General features: G+C 34.1%; 1 long non-coding RNA gene across 1 annotated transcript in view; it reads left to right on the top strand.

Annotated features, from left to right (window-relative positions):
• Positions 1 to 25389, top strand: part of LOC147579014 (uncharacterized) — a 236871-nt gene that overhangs the window by 173717 nt on the left and 37765 nt on the right. The window lies entirely within an intron of this gene.

Genomic DNA, 25389 nt, shown 5'->3' with positions numbered 1-25389 from the left:
CATCTTGAGCTGAAACCCACTCTTCTTCATTCTCATTTTTTCTTCTCTGGATAATATCAAGAGATCTCTCTTCAATTTTGGATATTCTTTCTTTTGCCTGATTAAGCCAGTTGTTGAAATTCTCTATTATATTTTTAATATTATTTATTGTATTCTTCAGATCCAAAATTTGGTGGTTTTTTTTAATGATTTCTACCTGTTTGTTGAACTTCTCATTTTGTTCATGCATTGTTTTCCTATTTATTGAGTTGTCTGCATTCTCTTGAATTTCACTGAATTTGCTTAAAATAATTATTTTGAATCCCTTTTCAGGCATCTGACAGGTTTCCACTTTTTAGTGTTTGGTTATTAAAAAAAATTGTGTTGCTTGGCAGTATCATATTTCTCCTGTTTTTATTTCACATTTCTAATATTTTTGCATTGATGTCTGTGTATTTGAAGGTGTATCACCTCTCCTAGTTTTTCTGGACTGTCTTCAATTACTTAAAGGTGGCTGTGAGGGTGCTAGTCGTGTGAAGGGCAGCATCTTGATTCCTGGAAAGGCACAGTAGTTAAGTCTGTGCAGCTTCATCAGTTGAGGTCAACATCAGCAAAGACTGGGGATCTTCTGTGGTCAAGGATGTGGAAGTACTGTGGTTAGCACTGGTGGAAAGTCCAGGACTACTATGGCAAGTCTTCAGAAGTAAAGGCTTCTGGTGTCCTCATGTTCTCCTTTTTTCCTTTGGGAGGAAGTTCTAGCCAAGGTAATCCTTCTTGGTGCCAGATACGGCATGCTGGCGCTCAGATTAGCAGTGGAGCCAGGATCCTAATTAGTTACCCACAGAGAACTGCCAAAACTTCATAATTTGGAGCACAGAGGCACTACTGCCAGTGTCTGAGGTGTGAGTGTGCAGATCTCCCATGGAGCTAAGTTCTCAGTCTGTGGGGATCATTGTAGTGATTGAGGCTCTAGGGGGGCAAGAAGAGCATCAGTATTGGCTCTGAGATGACAGGGTGCAACAGAGGCTTGGTCCCAGTGGGCAGGGTGCAGAGAATCACACCTGGGGATGGTGTATCACAGTCTGAATTCTGGCCCTAGGAGATAGTTGCACAGAGGAGCAGCAGTGCAGCCTTGGTAATGTAACATCATAGACATTATTGGAAATCTTGTACTGGGGCATAGGCCTGCAGTAAAGCAGCCTGGTTATGGTGGAACAAAGCCCTGATTTAGGACCCAAGCATGGGGTGTAGAGCAGTGGAAGCTTAGCCTGGTAATGGCTAAAGGGACAATTTGGGACCTGCGGACTGGGTGCAGAGCAGCAGCTACAGCTGTAGTGGAGTACAGCACAGCAGCAACTAGGGCACCTGGGGGCAGGTCTCATTGCAGCAACCACTCCAGCCCTGGGAGGAGACATACCAGCAAGGACTCCATAGCACTGTCAGCTGTGTTCAGTGTTGGTAAAGACTGTGGGGTTCCTCAGTAGCAAAGGTTTTAAATGTTCATCGCAGCGAAGCTTGCTGGGGATTCTACTGCTCTCCTCTTCCCCCATGGGATACATCCCTCTGAGAGAATCCCTTTTGACATTGAGTTGCTCTAAACTAGGGGATGGGGGTGATATGTATAAAATGCTTCCTATGCTTTCCTGTGTGGCCATTCTCAGGTTTGAACTTCAAATAAAGCTGATGCTTGTTTTTAGTCCAAAGTTTTCCAAAGCTATTTCCTCAGATTTATTGTATTTGTGGGGAAGACATATGTTGGGACCTCCTAGCCCTCTATCTGCTCAAATTTGACTCTATTTTATAAATCCCTGAACCCTTTTGTTTGTTTTAAAAGAATTATAAAATATTACACTTCTTTTCTTTTTACTCTCTGAACCCCTTAGTTTGATAGGTTTTTGTTTTATAGATTTGGATTTTGCAAGGTGAAATCTCAGTATCTTTCAAACTCAATCTCTCCCTATCTCCCTCCCCTACCTCTCTTTGACTTTAAAGAATTCAACTGAGATTATTTACTGTCTTAAGACAAATATATTTGTATTACTTGTGAAATGGGTTTTAACAAATATACAATTTCTCTTTTAAGATTTTTATAACATAAAAATGTTAAATGATTTTTTTTTTCTCAAAGGTTAGAGAAAAGATTGGTAGCCTAAGATAGTCATTCCTTTATCTGGTGCATATTTACTGAATATAAACTATGTGCCCAGTACTCTTTACTGAAAAAAATGTAGAAAGATCCCTCTTTTTTGGAGGAGCTCACTTTTGCTTAGTAGGACTGACATCAGACCTATTGAATATGTAAACTATGTAGTTAGCATGTGGATAATATGTGGCATGAGACACCAATCATAAGTATAATATGAGTACAATAAGAGTATAATAAGAGAAAATCATGAAGATTTTTGAATGAATGAGTTAGGGGTTTCAATGGTAAATGGGGGTCGAGGTAGACCTCATTGGAAAGAGAACATTTGAGCAAATACATGAATGAGATGAGAAGTTATCTGTATAGATACTAGAGGAAGGGCATTTTGTACAGCCAATTACTCCTTTGAAGAAAGCAAATGAAGATGGGTAAAAATATAAATGCAATTTTGAGGTGGAATGCACATGTCTAGTTTTATTAGGAAAAATAGAATTTGAACACATCATTTGAGGATGGGTTGAAGATATATGGGAGTTGACAAAACATGGAAGAGTCATTGTGGGAAAGGAAAATGTCATAAACTAGGGATGAGTAATATTTGTGTTCAGGAACCACTTGGGCTGATAAGAGAATGGATGTTACTCATTTTTAGTAGAGTCATTCAGTACAAATAGGCTATTTTCTGTGAAATGCTGTTTGGACTAGATGAGGCTAAGAAAGGGGGCTATTGTTGTTCAGTATATACTATATGGTGGTCTTTTGTGGACTGCTTTATAATATCTCAATACTACTGCATGAATGATTAATTTTACATATGAGGTAATAGACTCAAACAGAATAAACTATATGATGTTAAAATGTTAGTAAATATCCAAGCCATCATTAGAACATAGATAGTATTGCTTAGGAAAAGAAATAAACAACAACAACAACAACAACAACAACATATACTGGTTGTTTTTTAGGTGGTGGTTTTATTTTATAAGGTAAAATTCCAAAGAGCCATGCTGATGCAAAGTGAGAATTTCTACACACTAGGGACAGAGGCAAGTGTGCCCACAGGTACTAGCGACCCGGAAGTAGGCGACAGGGAAGGTATGGAAGCAAGTCACTTCTTCACACAACAGAAGATTTCAGTTGTTCTTATCATTGGGGTTTCAAATTTTATAATGGTTATTAAAAATGTTTATAAATCTTTCAGTCACTTACTGTTTTTCTATTGTAGTATGAAAAAAACCCAGAGTTGTTATAAAGTGCATTTAAATGTAATTCCTCCTTTTTCACTATTTGCTAATATATTTTCTCACTAAAGTACAGCATTAATGTGAAAATCCAAGACACTCTATTTGTGGATTTTTTAAGGCTTATATTACACTTGCAGATGAAAATGCTTTCAAAATTATTTATATCAAACATTATCTTTGTGCTGCTTTCTCATGCATTGCTATGTTGTAAATGCCATTATGGATATCTTGCAGTAGCTATAAAGCATTTTGAATGGTATCTTAAAAGTAATACCAAATATAAGTGATACCATTGGATACAATTTAATATTGTGGGAGTTTAGTATTTTGTAGTGGGAATGTGATAATATTTTAATCATTCACTCTTTTGTTGAAAGCAATTCTGATTGAGATAACAAATCATATATCATTTGGTCTGCAATATTAATGACTCACCCTTGAATTTTTATATCATTATCAATAACCACACATACCATTTATGTGGTGCAATTCTGTTTCAGTTTTCACTGCTAGATTTTTTAATATTTTTAAGTCAATATAGTGGCATATTTCATAGAGATGCTTCAGCAACTATCTAGACATATTGTAAGGTTGATAAATAGGAATTATCTTAAATTCATTTGCAATGAAATTGAACAGCTGACCCAAGGGCTTAGGTTAAGAGAAGCAAGTGAATGTATTGTACAACATCATTTTTTATTTCTTTTGGGTTTGATTTTTCTCTGTGATTTGTAATGAAATAGATTAATGGCCCCAATTCTATTACTGATTAAATGGATTTGACTTGGACCTTTAACAGGAAAGTCACAATAGCAGTTAGCTTCAGATCAAAAGCTTTAAAATAAAAATGAAAGACTGTTTCAGGGAGAAAAAGAACTAGGCAATAATATAGGGGGAGGCCTGTTTAAATTCAAATGGAGCATTTGATTAAATGCAAGAATCACACATGTTGTGGATTAGCTGGCATGTATAAATTAGGAGCTGTTAAATTATGAAAATACTTCATGTGTAAACCAATTTCTTCAATTTTTCAAATATATTTTGAATAGTTACTATGGACCAAGTATTTTTATTAACTGATGTTATAAGTTGATTTACATCCTCACCGCAAAAAGATATGTTGAAGTCCAAAATCCATCTTACTTGTGGAGTGTGGCCTTATTTGGAAAAGGGTATTTGCAGATATAGTCAAGTTAAGATGAGGTCAGTAGGGTAGGTTCTGATTCAATATGACTGTTGTCCTTATAAGAAGAGAGAAATCTGGATACAGATAGACACTGAGAGGAGAATGGCCCATGTGAAGACAGACAAGACTGGGAGAAAGCCGTTTGATAATAGAGACAGAGATTGGAGTAGTGCAGTTCTAAACCTAACAAGTCTAAGGATTGATAGCAACCACTAGAAGGGAGGAAAAAGGAAGTATTTCTGCCTTACATGTTTCAGAGGAAGCACGGCCCTATTGATACCTTGATTTTGGAATTCTTGTTTCCAGAACTGTGGGAGAATAAATTTCCGTTCTTTTAAGCCATCCAGTTTGTGGTACTTAGGTATAACAGCCCTAGAAAACTAATACAGAATTACATATTCTAATATTGAAATATAGGTTATATATTCTAATAGGCTCTGGAAAAAGCTAAATGATTTGATCCATTTGTGAAGTAAACTGCAGGATCCCATTCAGATATAATCATAAATATTAAATATGTACATATAAATATTACTAAAGCAAGACACTTTATTAGCCACTAGTAATTTAAGACTCAGACACGGTAAAGACACTTAAGGAAATTAAAGTATTATTAAGAAAGGAAGACCTATACCACCCTCACCCCCCCAAAAAATGTCCAATACAAAAGAACTTTCTTACTCTAGTAAAGATACAATTCCTTAATAATTTCTAGTGAAGAAAAAGCTATATTTGATTGGAAATGCTTCAGGGAAGAGGCATGAGTTTTTGATAGTTTGATATACAAACTTAGAGGGAAAGACTTGAATAGGGAACTATGCAGACAGAACCACAGAGGCAGAATCCACATGAGAGTGAGGTATTAAACACTCGTGCTCGCATCTATGCTAAAATTTTTTAGCAGTGACAAGTGCACTGGGCAAACTTCTGACATTGAAAGTGTATTTTTTGTCTATTCCTTTCTAATGAACTCAGCCTCTGAAGCAACAGGGAGAGGTTTCTACAAAGTGCATCCTCAGAATAGACAAGATAAGAGTAAAACAAAAGGAAAAAAAAAGGAGTCCAATTCTTCACCCTGAATATCTGTAAACCCATGAACTTCTGATTGCAAGAAACTCATGCTTGAGATAGAAAAGTGTATTTATTTTCCTTTCACTGCCGGAAACTTTCATTCAAATATGAAGAGCCAGAGCCTGTTGGAATTTGAGCCAAGAGTTGGTAATTTAGAGTAGGAAACTGAGGTTTAGACTGATTAGCGTATGGGAAGAGAGATCACAAAGGAATGTGACTAGACCTTAGAAACAATGGTTCTTTGGGAAGTGCCCACCCCTGATTTTTGGACTAAGCCCAAAGACTGGAGTTGATGAAGTAAATCCCTAGATATGAGAAGACTAATTGCTTGGCTTCCCACAGTATAATATAGAAAGTGGGTAAGCCTTATGGAAAGCCCATTGTCCAAAATGGCACCCAGGAGATTCTTAGTCAGATGAGTATGAGGTCAACCATACAAAGTCATGAACTTCTAGAATAATGTGGGAAGATAACCAGTGTTCCTGAGTACCCAACCCCCACAAAAGATTCAGAATTATTGGGAGCATCAAGGTGCCAGAAAAAGAATTATAGTTGGGACAAATTGGAGGCAGATTGTAGAATTCTGACCATTAAAGACTGGTATGAGGCCACAAACTGGGTCAGTAAAGGCCATGAAAATAGTGTGGGCCACATGGAGGTGAATTACATTTTGATGCAGACCAGATAGCCAGAAAGTGCCATTAGGACCAGATGTCTCCTTTCTAATGCTGGGATCATATATAACTTCACCCCAGGATTTAGATGAATCAGAGAGAAATTAAGGAGAACTACATCTGTGTATATTTGAGTGTGCCTGGTGATCGTATGTATGGGAGGTGGAATTCTAAGAGACTGATTTTAAAACAGAAGTAATTTATTTACCATGAATTGGTAGAGTTGAACATTTTTGACATTCATACAATGTCACAGTAATTGCGGTTATAAAGTTATATTTTACACATCTGATTTTGCGGACTGTTTTCACTATATAGTTGATATCTACTGAAAGAAACTGAGACATGGGGTATGATAAATGATAATTTAGTCCAACATCTTTTATTTGGCCAGGGATGAGTAGTGATAAAGAGTCACATTTGTGAGATACCATGTTTCTGCCAGATTTAGGCTGAATAATTTCATATTAATCTTTATACTATTTAATTTTTTTTTTTACTGAAGTATGATTGACACACAATGTTACATTGGTTTCAGGTATAGAACATAGTCATTCAACAAGTCTATATATTATGCTATGCGCACAACTATACCTACCATCTGTCACCATACAATGCCATCACAATACCATTGATTATATTCCCTATGCTGTACCTTTTATTTCCACAAATTATTCATTCCATAACTATAAGCCTGTGTCTCCCATTCCCCTTCACCCATTTTGCCCACTCCCCATGCCCTTCTCCTCTGGCAACTGTTAGTTTGTTCTCTGTATCGATGGGTCTGTTTCTGATTTTTGTTTGTTTTGTTTTTTAGATCCTATATGTAAATTAATGGTATTTGTCTTTCTTGGGCTTATTTCACTTACCATAAAGCATAATATCTTCTGCATCCATCCATGATATCACAAAAGGCAAGATCTCATTTTTTTTATCGCTGAGTAATATTCCTGTGTGTATATATACACCACATTTTCTTCATTCATCTATCAGTGGACACATGGATTGCTTTCATATCTTAGCTATTGTAAATAATGCTGCAATAAACATAGAAGTACATATAACTTTTTGAATTAGTGTTTTTATTTTCTTTGGGTAAATACCCAGTAGTGGATTTACTGGATTATACAGTATTTCTATTTTTAATTTGAGGAATTTCCAAACTGTTTTCCACTTTGTGGCTGTGCCAACTTCCAGTCTCACCAACGATGCACAAGGTTTCCCTTTTCTCCATATCTTTACCAACACTTTTTATTTCTTGTCTTTTTGATTCTAGTTATTCTTATTAGGGTGAGGTGATATCTCATTGTGGTTTTGATTTACATTTCCCTGACAATTAGTGACATTGAACATCTTGTAATGCATCTATAAGCCATCTGTATGTCTTCTTTGGAAGTTGTCTATTCAGGTCCTTTTCCCATTTTTGAATCAGATTTTTTTTTTTTTTTTGTGGGGGAGGTACTGAGTGTATAACTTCTTCTTTGGATATTAACACTTTATTGGATTCACTTGCAAATATCCTCTCCCATTCAGTAGGTTGCCTTTTTGTGTTGGTGGTGGTTTCCTTTGCTCTGCAAAAGCTTTTTAGAGTAGTCCCAATAGTTAATTTTTGCTTTTTTTCCCCATTGCCTCAGGAGGCATATGTTACTAAGTCTGATGTCCAAAAGCTTACTGCTTCTGTTTTCATTTAGGATTTTTATGATTTCAGGACTCACATTTAGGTCTTTAATCCATTTTCAGTTTGCTTGTGTGTATGGTGTGAGAAAGTGGTCCAGTTTTCCCAGCACCAGTTATTGAAAAGACTATCTTTTTCACATTGTATATTCTTGTCTCATCTGTTATAGATTAATTGGCCATATAAGTGTGGGTTTATTTGTGGGTTATTTACCATGTTTCATTAATCTATGTGTTTATCTTTGTGCCAATACCACACTGTTTTTATTACTATAGCTTTAATCTTGAAATCTGGGATGGTGATACCTCCAGGTTTGTTCTTCTTTCTCAAGATTGCTTTGATCAGCCAAAAGATTTTGATGATTCTGTCAAAATCACTGTTGATTTTGAGTTAGACACAATGAACATGCTTAATATTAACAGTCATGTGAGTAGCTCAAACTAAATTGATTAGTACTAATTACAAAGATGGCTAAAATGTAACATTCCCTAAACTATGTTTCCCATCAACTCTTTTGACTATAGACCCAGTTATGTGTCCATAGCATATTTAGAATGTTTTCCAAATTCAATCAATGCTTGAGTAAAGTTCAAAATATTCTAAAATACCATAGGTTTTTCTTGGGAGAAAAATACAAGTTAGACAGAATAGTTTATGTTTTCATTGCTTGTAAAATACATTAAGGGACTGAGAGTTGGAAATGGAATCAGGATAGGTTTTCTCAACATTATACGTATTACTTATGATAAAATATGGATGGCTTTATATTTTATAGCAGAATTATTTTTATTGTGGATATCTATGCTTTTCCTTTAAACTGCTTCTGTTTCTTGGTACAAAACTCATATTTTACATGAAGGAAATTCTGAAATGACTTATGTGATTATTTTTTTCTATTCAGGAATATAAAACATTTGGTGGTAATAATACAAAATAATTTTAAAAAGTATCCATAAGAGGGCATAGGTCTAGCTTCCTCTGCTTGGCACAGCTGAAACATTGATTTGAATCCTCTTTTTGAAACTTTTAGTACTTAATTTTTCAATTGTATTTTTTTTGCTCAAGTTCTGCATTAATGAATACAGATATGGAATGCCTTTTTCATATTTATATAGTCTTAGATCATATCTAATAGAATAATTCTCAAGTTTTCAAATTCCTGCAAAGTTATTTTTTAAAACATGCATTTTGCTGCTTGAGGTAAATATCTAACTATGCTTTTCAGAATTAATGTGTAAATCAGTATGTTCAAAATCTGGGGAAAGAGTAATTTAATACACATACCTAATGTCTAGAAATGTGCTCATATTTAAACTATTCCCTGCCTTTAAAAATTGTCTGTTTATTCATCAGGCTGGAGTGAGGGTCCACATCAGGCATAATTCAAGGGAGCAGAGTGAGTCAAATTAGAAAAAAAAAAAAAAAAAAGGTCAGTTGGGCCCTTGGGTGGCTCAGTCAGTTGGGTGACTGACTTCACTCAGGTCATGATCTCACAGATTGTGAGTTCGAGCCCCATGTCAGGCTCTGTGCTGATAGCTCAGAGCCTGGAGTCTGCTTCGGATTCTGTGTCTCCCTCTCTCTCTCTGCCCCTCTCCGGCTCACATTCTGTGTTTCCTTCACAAATAAATATTTAAAAAATTAAAAAAAAATAAGGTCAGTACTTGTGGAGTAATGTTAATGTGAGATCTAGAAGGTGAGTACAGGACAATCAATAGTACATTAAACAAGTGATAAGGAATGAAGTTGATCAGAAGTTTCAAGAATTCAAAGGAAAAGTAAGAGAAAACATCAGGCCATTCTATTTTGAAGCAAGGGTCCCTGTCAACTAGGTGATAGGCAGGTTTCGTATGAAACAAATATTTATGAAAAAGAATCTTCAACAGGCTACATACAGTCTTAGGTATCAATAGGTGATGATGATTTTAAAATGTGCATGCTACTATTTTGGCTTTGTGGATCATGCTTCTGTTTTCTCAAATTGAAAAATTTGATTCTGCATTTTCCTTTGCAATATTGTCTAGAATGACAAAATAAGGTTATAATATGGAAGTGGAAAGCATTTAGTATGTTTCACATAGGTAAGCAATAGTGTGTTGACCTGATTATTCTATGCCCAGCTATTTGAACTGAATCAGAAAGTTACCTTATGGTCACTAATCAGTTTGTTTTGTTTGGGCAGAACAAAATATTCTAAAATGTTCAATTATAAGATTCCCAAGAATTAGATTACTGGAGACAAGTAGAAAATATGCTCCAGGGGCGCCTGGGTGGCTCAGTCGGTTAAGCGTCTGACTTTGGCTCAGGTCATGGTCTCGTGGTTTGTGAGTTTGAGCCCTGTGTCTGGCTCTGTGCTGAAAGCTCGGAACCTGGAGCCTGCTTCAGATTCTGTGTCTCCTTCTCTCTCTGCCCCTCCCCCACTTGTGCTCTGTCTCTATCAAAAATAAATAAATGTTAAAAAAAATTAAAAAAAAATATGCTCTGAGCTGCTGAGCCCAATTCAGGTTGCACGAAACAACACACCAAATCAATATATTTTGCATTAAAATTTTCATTTTCATTTTTCATTCCATTCTTTATTCAGCAAGCCCACTGCTATTTTTAGTAGACCACAGTGTATCACTAGTTATATATTTTGGGCTATTCATAGTGTATTTAATTAATGCCCAAGTATTTCATGTAAACACAGCTAGAAAATTTAATAGGATCCATTTTAAAATGTACACTAGATTTTTAAAAAATATTTATTTATTTATTTTGAGAGGGAGCATGCATTCCAATTAGGCCTCATGTGTCAGTGCAGATCCTGACACAGGGCTCTATCCACAACTGTGAATGAGATCACAACTTGAGTCTAAATCAAGAGTAGGACATCAACCAGCTGACTAGCCAATGCTTTGTGATTATTTACCCTGTTAATAAAAGTAAATTTTTGGTTAAGATATATTCAAACTCCCACCAAATGTAATTTATATCTCCTCTTCAAAGAATACTCATTGCTGGTATTTACAATAAAGTTTATTTCTTCAGCAAACAGTAAATAATGGGATGTAAGCAAGTAGCAACCCAGAAGGATACTTTTCATTATTTTTTAATACACAGGAAGATATTTTTCTCAGTAACCAAACTACTCCTTGTTATATTGGTGCTTTCAGATCTCAAATGCAAGTGGTGAAATTTATTCTTTGGTACATCCATTTGTTTCATTATTCATTGTTTATTGAGGAGTGAGCATTAAGCATCAGAGAAATTACAACATATTGATGCTATAAAAATAAATAACAGAAGGCCTTTGGTTCCAAGGAGCATATAGTATAGTGTAGTGGGTTATCATGTTAACCGTGTTAACAGCTAATACAGAGTTTTAAACATTCACATGTACACATGTATTAACTTATTTACTCCCTATGACAATTCAAAACAGTGACCCTTTTGAATGTAATCTTCACTTTACAGAGGGGGAAAAATGAGTCACAGAAACACAGTAATTAGCTTTAAGGCACACACCTAATCAATATCCACGCCAATATTTGAAACCAGATAGTCTAGCACCAATGTCTGGGCTTTAACCCACTACACAAGAAAAAAAAAATGCATAGGATGATGTTGGAATGTAGAGAAAATTCTCATCAATCAGGTTCAAGAAAATCTTTAGAACAGAGCTTTAGTTTTGATGAAGGAATAGGAAGAATTCCCTGAACAGTAGAGACTGTGTGATGGTGTAAAGAATAAAGTCTTTGTGTTCGTGTGGAAGTGTTCATGTAGGAAAAAAAGAAAGCAAATAGAGCTAGGATTTTAGGGAAAACATCAGGACATGATGGTTCTTGAATAATAATCTGAGAAATTTGAACTTGATTCTGGAAGTCGGGGTAAGTATTGAAATATTTTAAGGGCAGTAAGCAAGGCAGCAATTTGATAATAATTGCCTTTTAGAAGGTTCATCCTGGTAACCATGAGGTAGATGAAGGGGCCAATTGAAAGGAACCATGAAAAAGTTTGTAAAAACTCAAACGTAAGTATTAACAGTAGAAGAAAAAGGAGACAAAGGGTGTCTATTTTCAGTATTTTAATTGGCTTTCATTTAATCATTTCTTGTGTGCTGCGCATTTTATTTGCCACTTTATATGTGTAATCTCTCTAATTCCTAAGCAGTTGTTCTATGAGGCTGATTTTTTTTAGTGATGTTTTATATTGAGGTAATAAGGGCTTAGAGAATTTAAGTAGCTTACTCAAGGTTTACAGCTAGTCAGTGATAGATTTGGGATTCAAATCTATGGCTTACATTGTTTCTAGTCTATGATGCTGGTTGCCATCAGTCTTTAAGGACAAAACTGCAGATTTCAAAGAAAAGTCATAGTGGAGTGGTAAATTAGAAGTGTGAATCTATATTAATACTCATGTTTCTAGTATTGCTGTGAATTTTGGCATCATGTCACCAAAATGTGGGAAAAAAGGAAATTCTAATACAATTTTCTCAAAAGAGATGTGTTTAATTGCTGCATTCATTTACTATCTCTTACTCCTCAAAGTCTAATTTGGCATCAGGCACCTCATCTGATAGATGATCAGCAATACTGTCTTTAAATCCAAAGAATGTTTTTAATTCTCTTATTAGCCTGCTTCTCAGTAACATCTATGTCTATTTTCCAACTAATTCCAACTTCCAATGGAGGCTGTCTCAATAGACAGTCTCACCATTTGAATTTCTTACAACAATGACTTGATTTTTTTTTCTTACCTCACTGTATCTTTGTCAAGCCCATCACTATGGGCCATTAAATAAAGGAGTTGGTTAAGCTTAGTGTTAGTATCTCTTCTAATCTCTTATGTTTTCTTTCACTTTTATGACTTCAGTTATTATTACCTGTTCAGAGATAGCATGCACGTTCACAGGTCCCTTCTTTGCTATACCTTCCTGGCAATTTCAAAGCACTCAAATATAGTCAAACAGACAAAAAAATCATGATATTCTCCCTTAGCTATGTTTTTTCCTCAGCTTTCCTAACCTCTGTGAATAGCACTACAATCCATTTATAAGTAAAGGATTTAGCAGTCATCTTGGACACAGCATTCCTTCTCACCTTTCATATCTAAAGCATCACCAAGTCCTGTCAATTGCATTTCTTAAATATTTCTTACATCTTTTATTTTTCATATTCATGGAACACAATATCCCCTGCTGTCCTTACTGCTATCATGGGGTTCTTAATAGCCTACAAACTGCTCTCCCCCTCTTTCTGTAAGCTTTCCTTTAATGCATTCTCCGTAAAACATTGGAAGGTGATCCGTTATAGTATACTTCCGGTCACATTCCTCCTATGCTTAATACCCTTTAAGGATACATATTGCTCTTAAGATAAAGGCTAGAATTCTTACCATGGCCCTCAGGACCCTACATCATGCAACCTCTAGTTTCTGTTCTAACTTCATGTTGTACCCATCTTCCTCTACTTTCTCTCATCCAATCTCACTGTCCACCAATAGTGTCAGACTTACTATTTGCATATATTGTTCCTTTTCTTTAGAGCACTTCCTCCCCGCCCCTTAACTATTGCTTTGAAGTTCACATAGTATTTCCTCTAGAAATTTTTCTCTAATCTCTTTCTGCCAAATCCCCCTGTTAAGGGCCCTTGAGTTCTTTATCTGTTACAATTTTAGTTGTCCAATAGACAAATTAATATAAAATGTGAGTGGGTTACATTTACAGATCATTTTCTTGAACAGAATATTGTTTAAAGCTAAATAGCATGTTGATCTTCTACAAAGTCTGTTTGCTCTTTTAGGATGGAATTTTGCACCGAATTTATCGACACACAGTTGTATGTGTGTGGGGGGAAGTTTGTGTGTATAATTATGTGTGAATATTTATTCTTAATGCATTCAGATTTTGTTATATCATCTTATGGGTCAAATCAGTGGCAGAAAAATATGAGAAAGACATATTTTCTCTCATATTTAGGGAAGGCTGTGTTGTGTTTAACAGATTTGAGAAAGACCAAATTGGGCAACTGAGGAGGAAAAAGACACAAAGAAAAATGAGGTTGACATATGAAAAAAATAATCCCAATCCCAGTCAATTTGAAATAAAATATTGTAAGCCTGTTGGACTAGAGATATGATTTACTACAATTATATTTAGGTTTGATTTGGTGGAGGTAATCATTCTTTGATGCCCTGCCTTGTGACTTTGAATTGCCTAGCTAGCTTCATAGAAATGGCCTAAACTTGCTCTCATTTTTCCTATTTATGAATTTAAGTTTTCTCCTATGGTTTTTATAAGAAAAAATGCTTTTCTTTGGCTTGCCAAAATTTTTAGAAACAATAAACACAAGTAGACATCTTCCTCAAAACTCAGACAGAAATCAAATAAACTCTTTTTAGTTGAGAACTTTTATTTTTCTGGAGTATAAAAGAGGATATAAGACAAGTATGTTGAACTTTCAACACCACAGAGAAACGGATCAAAATATTGCAGATAAATGTTTCATTCAAACTGCAACTCAGTTTTTATAATTAATGTTATCTAAATGGCATGGATAATTTTCAAAGAAAGCTTTACAATATAGGTCATACTCAGATGAGAACAATGGACTCAAGGTTCCTATCAGATAACCACATTTGAACTCTAATAAAATTCTAACAGCTTTAACTTTGAAGGAAACCCAGTTGGGGTAGCATTCAGGAGTCTTACAAACTATGGAAAATGCAACTTGGATTAGGAGGGACCATGGTAGGAGACACTAAAGTGAAGCATTATAATACATCTTGCTGAAGGTATCTGCTTACTTTTTGAAAATAAAATTGTATACTTATAGAAACATAGATATATTATGAAATAAGATGACAGTCCACATGCATTTTTAAGACCAAACATCAATTTAAAAAAGTCGGGCACTTGTGGTAGGCCCTGGGTTAACCTTCTTACTCTCCTTTGATGTCTCAGTGTTTTGATGGAAAAGTTTAAGAAACCACAAATAGGCAATCTCCCAGGTCTCTTTAAAGTTTAATTACATAATCTCTATAAATATTTCTAATAGGACAACATAAAATATAAATATGGCTGTGGTAATTCACAATTAATTCATGACTCCTTCCTAATACAGCAACTGAATGGCATTCTGATTAAAGAGGGATGTGGCACAGTGAAAGAACATGGGTTGAGAGCAGAGAGATCTGGCTCCAAATCTTCATTCCATTATTTAACATCTTGGATACTTATTTAACTTTTAGCTCTCTTTCTTTGTCCATTAAATGGAGATGGTAATACTATTTTTTTTTAGTATTGTGATAATAGAGACAGAATTTTGAAAGTAAATGGCTGTTTCTACACATGAGGTAACCATCACCCTAAATATGTGTTCTTCTTTTATTGAGTGAATGAAATTCTACTGGTAATAGTTGACTATCTTATTCATGTAGGTATCCTTAAGATATAAAATATTTATAAATTGTGTTCAGCACAGTCTTTGAGTTAGTGTCTGGGTACACCATTTGTTTTATCCCACCTTGAAGATTTTTTTGTATGATAAATATGTATTTTTGATTTGACATGATCTTCATGAAAAAAAAAGTTTGCCTTGTTTTTGTGTCCTGTCATTTAGTGTTCTGGTATGAGCATCCTGGGTATTTGATCGATAATTGTTGGATCTCTAATGTAAACAGTCTCACATCCAATTTTCCTATTTGGGTTAATGAGGGTTTTATAACAAATAAATCATTAACCCAAATGGGAAAACTAAAGGTGGACCTGTTTGAAGAGATTCAACAAGTATTCATTGCATAATCCAGGATGACCAAAACAGCATGCTAGCAGCAAGGACAATACAATAAACATTAATAAAATTAATTAATATAACTAATTATAATAAATGCAATTAATTATAATAAATTAATCCAACTATAATTAATATTATAATAAAAACAATTAAGGCATAGTTTATTCCTCATTCTTATCTTATTCAAAATCACATCCCAATTCAAGCTGTAATTTTCTTCTCACATCCTTTCCATTTGCTCTCCCCTTCCTCCAGTTGCTTACTGCCCAAGAATAACAATTTTATAATTATTTTTAATTTATTTTATCTCCTTACCCTTTTCCCATTACACTGTTTTGCATTCCACTCACATACCAATCTTTAGCTGCCTTCTGGAGCAAGACTTTCTGTTAGTTCTCTATTTTACTCCTCACTCCTGAGTCTCTCTGGATAGGTGTCTGATCTACAGAGCCAAAATTTCCTGTGGCTATTTTAAAATTGATGAGGGTTGCTCAAAGAGCTAGTTAACCCATAGAAGGCTCATGTTATTTGTGTTCTTCTACAAATTTGTAGTAAAGAAGAAAATATGTGGCCTTTTATCATATTGCTCTCTTTCAACTGGTTCTGAAAAGGGATATTTGTTATCTCCAACATTTGGTGCATTCACTATAACATTTGGTAAAGAGAAGAAATAAAATTTGGAGACCAAATAACACCTAGAGACAAATGCATTGTTTAGAACTGCAGAAGGTAAATTTACAAGAATGGATGTATTTGGATATATTATTTTGTTTTCTTCTTTTCTATTTACTAATTGAGTTTGTTACAAAAGAATTTTTTTTAAACAGCCAGATAAGGAAATACATAGGATGAAGCCTGGACCATGAGCACAAGAGCTTCTGTCCCTGTAGAATTAGGGGATGCCACCCTCCTGGCACATGGACATGACTTTTTTTGTTTTGTGGTAAAATACACTTAAGATTTACCATCTTGACCCTTTTAAAGTACATGGTTCACTGTGTTAAATACATTTTCATTGTGCAACCATTACGACCATTCATCTTGTAAAACAAACACTATACTCATTAAGCAATAACTTTCCATTATCCTTCCTCTCCCCTAGACCCTGACAACAACCATTGTGTTCTGCCTTTATAATTTTGACAACTCTAATTACCTAAGTTTAATAATAGAGTATTTGTCTTTTTGTGAATGACTTATTTCACCTAGCATAGTATTCTCAAGATTTATCCATGTTGTAACATATTGCAAATTTTCCTTTTAAGGCTGAATAATATTCTAAGTATATACAGTATATACCACATGTTGCTTATCCATTCATCTGTGTCCATGTTTTAGCGACTATGAATAATACTTCTGTGAATATGGCTGTGCAATATCTCTTTGAGACCTTACTTTTAATTCCTTTGGGAATAGACACAGAGGTGGAATTGATAGATATATGATAATTCTATTGCTAATTTTTTTGAGTAACTACCATATTGTTTTCCACAGTGGCTATATAGTTTTTCATTTCCATCAACAGTGCACAAGGGTTCCAATTCTCCCACATCTTCAACACTTGCTTTTTTTTTTTAATATTTTTGATAGTAGTTATCCTAACAGGTGTGAGGTGGTAACTCATTGTACTTTGTTTTTAAATGCTTTTCTGGTTTGAGAAATCATTGGTACACATTACCATTTAAGTTGAAGGCAGACAGCATAATGGTTTGATTTACAGATGTTGTGAAACAATTACCACAATAGGTTTAGTTAACATCTATCATCTCATGTAGATACAGATTTTTAAAAATATATAGTTTAGATTTGCATTTCCCTAATGATTAGTGATGCTAAGCATCTTTCATTGGAAATGTGTATATCTTCTTTAGAGGTATGTCTGTTCATATATCTTCTTTAGAGGTATGTCTGTTCAAGTTCATTGCCAATTTTGAAGTGACTTTTGTTGCTGAGTTTTAGGAGATCTCTATATTACATATTATCTACATATTAATCTCGTAACAGATATAGGAGTTGCAAATATTTTATTCTGGGGGTTGCTGTTTTACTCTATGCATGGTTTTTTTGCACACTTAAATGTTTTTTCATGAAGTCAAATTTGTATTATATTCAAGAAATCATTGCCAAATCCAATATTGTAAAGATTTTTTTCTAGTTTTCTCCTAGAGATAGACAGTTTTTTGGTCTTAAATTCAGGTCCTTGATCCATTTTGAGTTAATTTTTGTATATGGTATTAGGTAAGGAGAATGCTATTCTTTTGCCTCAATATCCAATTTTTTTCAGCACCACTTGTTGAAAAGACAGTATTCTCCCCACTGAATGGTTTGGGTACCCTTGTAATAACTTATTTTACCATATATGTGAGGGCTAATTTCCAGCCTCTCTTCTATTCCAATGCTCTACATACCTGTCTTTATGTCAGTACCAAACTGTTTTGATTACCATAGCATTGTAGTAGGTTTGAAATCAAGAATTGTGTCTTCTGGTTTTGTTCTTCTTTATCAAGATCCCTCAAGATTTCTTATGAAGTTTAAGATGGGTTTTTCTATATCTGCAAAAAATGTCATTGGGATTTTGATAAAAAATTATTAAGTCTTCTAATCCAATAACATGGACTGCGTTTTATTTATATCTTTAACTTCTTACAGCAATGTTTTGTAATTATCACTGTCTTTCATGTCCTTCATTAAATTTATTCCTAAATGTTTTTTTTGATGACATTGTTTTGTAATTTCCTTTTCAGATTGTTCATTGTGTCTAGAAATGTAACTGATTTTTTCATTTTGACTGCGTATCCTGCTAGTTTTCTGAATTCATTTATTCTCATAGTTTTTCTTTTTCTTTTTTTTTTTTTTTAATCTTTGGGGTTTTCTATGTATAAGATCATATAAATTGCAGATATAAGTTTACTTCTTCCTTTCTAACTTGAATGCCTCTTTTCTTTTTTTCTTCCCTCATTGCCCTGGCTAGAAATGCCAGTACTATGTTAAATAGAAGTGGTGAAAGTATGCATCTCACTTTGCTTCCAAACTTAATGTTGCAAGGAAAGTGTTTCCTCTAAGTATGGTGTTCACTGTAAGTTTTACATATGATTTTTATTATATTGAAGTAATTTCCTTCAGTTCCTAGTTTATTGGGTGTTTTGTCATGAAAAGTGTTGGTTTGTCGCTTTTTATGCAGCAATTGAGATTATTATCTTTCTTACTCTGTTGATGTGGCATTGGTCAGTTTTATATGTTGAATTATGCTTGTATTCCAGGAATAAACCTCATTTGATCATGGTGTTTAATCCTTTTAATATGCTGTAGAATTCTGCTTGCTAGTATTTTTGTATCAATGTTTATAAAGGATATGTGTCTGTAAGTTTTTTTTTTTTTTCCCCCTGTATCTTTTTCCGGCTTTTGCATCAGGGTAATTTTGATCTCATAGAAAGTGTTCTTTTTTTTTCTAGAAAAGTTTGAGGAGGATTGGAATTAGTTCATCTCTAAATGTTTGGTAGAATTCACTAGTGAAGCCATCAGGTCCAGGGCTTTTCTTTGTAGGGAGATTTTTGGTTACTGATTTAGTGTCTTTACTAATTATAGGTCTATTCAGATTTTCTATTTCTTTATGATCGAATCTTAGAATGATTTGTGTTTTGTTGATATAATATTCCTAATACTCTATAATCCCTTTTATTTCTGTATTATGGTTTTGATAATTTGAGTCTTTGCAACATCTAGCTGAAGGGTTGTCAATTTTGTTGATCTTTTCAAAGAAAAATCTTTTGGTGCCACTGATTTTCTCCATGTTTCTACTATTTCCTTCCTTCTGCTTTTATGAGTTAAAGACTAGATAAAAAACAAACCAAAATGATTTGAGATCTTCTTTTAATATAATTATTTATAGCTATAAATTTCTCCCTTAGCACTTCTTTTCCTGTGTTAGTATGTTGTATTTTGTAAGTAAGTGTTTTCTAATTTCCCTTGTGATACCTTCATTCATCCATTGATTTTTTTTTTAATGTATTATTTTCAGTTTCCACCATTTTGTGACTTTTCTAGTTTCCTTTTGTTTTTTATTTCTACCTTCATCCCTTTGTGGTCAGAGAAGACACTTTGTATGACATATATATCTTTTTAAATCTACCATGACAATCTGTGGCCTAATGTAAGGTCTATCCTGGAAAATGTGTATTCTGTTGTTGGATCATTCTCTATGCATGTAACATTTATTTGGTTTGTTGTGTTTTTTAAGTCCTCTCTTGCCTTATTTATCTTCTGGTTTTACTATTCATTATTTTAAGGTAGGTATTAAAGTCTCTGACTAATATTGTAGAACTTTTTCACCCTTCAATGCTGTCACTTTTTGTTTCATACACTTTAATGATCTGTTATAACAATCATAAACATTTATATACCTAATATCTTCTTGTTGCTGAACTTTAATATATAATGTCCTTCTTTATCTCTTGTCAAAGAGATTTTGTCTTATTTAAAATCTATTTTGAGGGGAGCCTGGGTGGCGCAGTCGGTTAAGCGTCCGACTTCAGCCAGGTCACGATCTCGCGGTCCGGGAGTTCGAGCCCCGCGTCAGGCTCTGGGCTGATGGCTCAGAGCCTGGAGCCTGTTTCCGATTCTGTGTCTCCCTCTCTCTCTGCCCCTCCCCTGTTCATGCTCTGTCTCTCTCTGTCCCAAAAATAAATAAATGTTGAAAAAAAAATTTTAAATCTATTTTGATTTAAAAGTCTATTTTGTCTGGGGGTGCTTGGGTGGCTCAGGTGTTTGAGTCTGACTCTTGATCTCGGCTCCAGTCATGATCTCACAGCTTGTGTGTTTGAGTCCTCCCTCAGTCTCAGTGCTGACGGCATGGATCCTGCTTGGAATTCTTTCTTTCCCTCAAAATAATTTTTTAAGTCTATTTTGTCTGATGTTAGTATAACTACTCCTATCCCATTTATTTCTTTTTTACTATTTTATGGAATATCTTTTTGTATCCTTTCACTTTTAACCCATTTTTGTCTTTAGATCTCAAGCAAATAGCATATTGTTAGATGACGGTTTTTGTAATCCATTCTGCCAGTCTCTGTCTTCTGATTAGAGAGTTGCATCCATTTATATTTAAAGTAATTGCTGATAAAAAAGAACTACATCTGTCATTGTGCAATTTGGTTTCTATACACCTCACTGCATTCCTGTCCCTAATTTACTGTCTTTTCTTATGTTTGTTTTGTAGAAAATGTTTTAATTCCTTTTTCATTTCCTTTGTATGTATTTTTTATAGCTATTTTCCTTGGAGATTATAGCTATAATCCTTGGTGATTATATTCAATATCCTAAAGTTATAGCATTCTAATTTGAATTTATATTACCTTACTTCCATAACATATAAAAACTACTCTTTTACAGCTTTGTTTTCACTCTTGGTTGTTAATGTCACAAAATTACTTCTTTATACATTATGCGCCCCAAAACAAATATTTCTTTTAAATGCATTAGTCTCTTAAATTATGTAAAAATTAATATTTAGAGATACTAGCTTTTACGTTAATTTTTAAATGTATTAATCTCAAATCATGTAGAAAACAAACAGCAGTTACAAAGCATTGTTATAATACTAGCATTTATAATTTTTGCATGTAGTTATTGAAATCTTTATTTCTCATAAACATACAGTTATTGACTAGTATCCTTTTATTTCAATTTTTAGGACTCCTTTGAATATTTCTGGAAGGGCTGGTCTAGTAGTCACAGAATTTCCCGGCTCTTGTTTAGCTGGGATTGTCTTCATTCTGCCATCTTTCATAATAGACAGTTTTGCTAGATATAAGATTCTCAGTTGATAGTTTTTTTAAAGCATTTTGAGTATGTTAGCCCATTGTCTTCTTTTTATCTTATTGTATATGACAATTTTCTTTGCTGATTTCAAAATACTCTTATTATAATGTGTCTCAGTGTGGGTCTCCTTGAGTTGATCTTATGCAAGTTCTTTGAGCTTCTTGGATGATTATATTCATCTATTTAATCTCATTTGGGGAGTCTGTAACTATTATTTCTTCAAATGTTCCCTCTGACCCTTTCTCTCTCTTCTCTTTTTGAGACTCTCATGATGCATATGTAATATGTTTACTTCTTTCCTCTTGCCTGGTTCTTGGTTGTCTCTCAAATCTTTGTAATTGTACCAGGAGAGTATTTTTATTGGCTTTCTGTAGATGAGGGTATGCTATGACCTGCCAGTGTGCTAAAAGGGAGGATTTTAGTTAGTACCAACATTCAGGCTGATTGGAAGTCAGACCTTCAAGCAGCATCTCCTGATGCCAAACAAGTTTGCCACAAGAAAATAGAATTATAGGACAATATCTCGATGAACACAGATGCAAATTGAAATCAATAGTGCAACATGATTTATTCCAGAAATGCAAGGATGATTCAACATCTACAAATAAATCAACATGATACACCATATTAACAAAGCATAGAATAAGAATATATATGATCATCTCAATAGGTACAAAAAAAGCATTTGATAACATTTAACATCCATTTATGATACAAGCTCATAAAGCAAGTAAAGAGGAGCATACCTCAATAAATGCCATATGTGACAAGCCCACATCATCTTATTCAGTGGTTAAAAGCTGAAAGTGTTTAAGATTAAAAACAAAACAAAAATGACCACTCCTGACTCTTTTATTTAATACAAGCAAGAAATAAAAGCATCCACATCATAAGGAATTATTACTATTTGCAAATGACAGAATATTATATACAGAAAATCCTAAATATTCCATTAAAAAATATTGCTGAAACTAAAAAGAATTCATTAAAGTGGCAGGATACAAAATCGGTATAAAAATTTGTTGCATTTCTATTCACTAATAACATCAAAAAAATCCCATTTGCAGCTGCATTAAAAAGAATAACTAGGAATAAGTTTAATAGAAGAGATGGAAGGTCTGTACACTGAAAACTATAAGACATTGAGGGAAAAAAATTGAAGAAGATACCTGATGTTCTTGGATTGGAGGAATTAAAGCTTCCTACTATTTAAAACAATCTAAAGAGTACAAATATTCTCTGTCAAAATTACGAAGTGGAATTTTTCACATAAATAGAACAATCCTAAAATGTGTATAGAACTATAAAAAAAACAATGAATAGCCAAAAGCAATCTTGAAAAAGAAGAACACAACTGGAAGCATCATGTTGTCTGATTTCATACTATATTATGAAGCTATAGCTTTTAAAACAGTATGGTATTAGCACAAAACCTGACACATAGATCAATTAAACAGAATAGAAATAAACCAACATTTACATGGTCAATTAATATGACAAAAACAAAGAATATATAATGGAAAAGGATAGTCTATTCAGTAGTGTTGGGAAACTGAACAGCCACATGCAAAAGAATGAAACTGAACTATTATCTTACCCAAAAACTAATACAAATGGATTAAAGACTTCAGTGAAGTACCTGAAACCATAAAAGTCCTAAAACATAGGCAGTAAGATATCTTAGATGGGTCTTAGTGATGCATTTTTGGATTTCACACCTTAAAAGCAAAGGCAGCAAATGCAAAAATAAGCAAATGAGACTACAAATGAAAAGATCCATAAAGTGAAAAGGCAACCTATGGAATGGGAGAAAATATTTGCAGATTATATATCCAAGACTTTAATATGAGCTAGAGAAGAGAAAACAACTCATATAATGCAATAGCAAAAATCTAACAATCTAGTTTTTAAAAAAATGGGTGGAGGCTCTGAATAGACATCTTTCCAAAGAAGACATACAAATGTCTAACAAGTACATGAAAATATGTGAAATATCACCAAACATTAGGGAAATGCAAATCAAAACTTCAGCGAGATATCACCAGTCTGAATGGCTACTATCAAAAAGATAAGACATAACAAGTGTTGGCAAGGATATGGAGAAAAAGAAACACAGACTATCAATGAGAATGTAAATTGTTACAGCCACAATGATTGAAATAGTACGAGGTTCCACAAAAAATTAAAAAATAGAACTACCAGCAATTCTACTTCTTAGTGTTTTCGTTTTCCTCAGATGAATACTAACTCAAAAAGATCTATGCACATTCATGTTCATTTCAGTATTCTTTACAACAGCCAAATTATGGAAATAATCTAAATATCCACTGATGGATGAATGGCCAAAGAAAACATGTTATATATATATGTATACACAAATAGGCACATGCATACACAAAATGGACTATATTTAGCCAAATCTTGCCATTTGTGACAAGGATGGTCCTTGAGGCCATTATACTAAGTGAAATAATTGAGACAAAGAAAGCCCTCCATTCAGAGGTGGAATCTAAAAACAAAAACAAGCTCATAGGTACAGAAAAGAGAATTGTGGGATTGGAGGATATAGAAGTCAAAGAGTATAAACTTCCAGTTATAAAATAAATGTTGTGGCATGCTGTGTAGTTAATATTAACTTTTGCATACTTAAAAGTTTCTAGAAAAATATATCCTAAAAGTTCTTATCAAAAGAAATAACCACCATGTTGGTAATGGATGTTAATTGGACTTATTGTAATCATTTGCAATATATACACCTATCAAATCAGTTTGTTGTACACTTAAAATTAACATGCTTTATGACAATTATATCTCAATTAAAAAAAATATAAAACTGATTATATAGATATGTGAGTGGGGGAGGGGCAGAGAGAGAGAGGGAAACACAGAATCCGAAGCAGGATCCAGGCTCAGAGCTGTAAGCAGCGAGCCCAACTCGGGACTTAAACTCACGAACTGTGAGATCATGACCTGAGCCAAAGTCTGACGCTTAACTGACTGAGCCACCCAGGCACCCCAAAACTGATCATTTTTAGTGTTTTTCCATGGATGGGTTCTTGGTACTGGTACTTTAGCCAAGACAGTGTTTCAGTGGAGGAGATAATCCTATTTATGGCAATATTTGGCATTCTACAACAAAACCCCAAATATTCTTTCAGTCATTGTGACATCAAAAAAAATCCCTCCTACAATTTTAGACACCTCCCTAGTTTTGGGACTATGCCTTTTAATGAAAGAGGATAGTTAGAAGGATAATAAAAACTTTTGTTCTCAAAAGAGTAAAGAATACATTTTAGAAGAATTGAGGAATGTAGGAAAAAAATAGATGAACTTCATAGGAAACTGCATATTTTTAAAGCCATGAATACTATTTTGAAAAATAACAAAAGGTACATGCTTTAAAGATAGATACTTTGGGGCACCTCTGACCTCGGCTTAGGTCATGATCTCACAGTTCGTGAGCTCAGGCCCCACATCGGCACACAGCACACAGCCCACTTTGGATCCTCTGTCCTCCTCTCTCTCTCAAAAATAAATAAAACATTAAACACACACACACACACATATACATATGTACTTAGATGTAATTTCTTTTCAAAAAGAATGCTGGAAAGACCTAGGTTTTAAGGATTACTGGGTTAGGAAAGTCAATGGGAACTCAAAAATATCCAAAAGAATTGGAAAAAGAGATCTCATGGGAAGTGTGGAATAAATAAACCAGAGAACTAAGACTTAAAAAAAATGTCATTTACTCTGTCAAGTTGCACATAGAAGATTAACAAGAAAGCCAATTGGGAAACCACTGTTTAAAGATCAGGACAACTA

The sequence above is a fragment of the Puma concolor genome, chromosome B4 (genome assembly GCF_028749965.1).
Source record: "Puma concolor isolate L17-30 chromosome B4, mPumCon1.1.hap2, whole genome shotgun sequence".
Lineage (NCBI taxonomy): Eukaryota > Metazoa > Chordata > Mammalia > Carnivora > Felidae > Puma > Puma concolor.
Note: the sequence above shows the minus strand (reverse complement) of the source record. Positions and strands in the feature narration are given on the sequence as shown.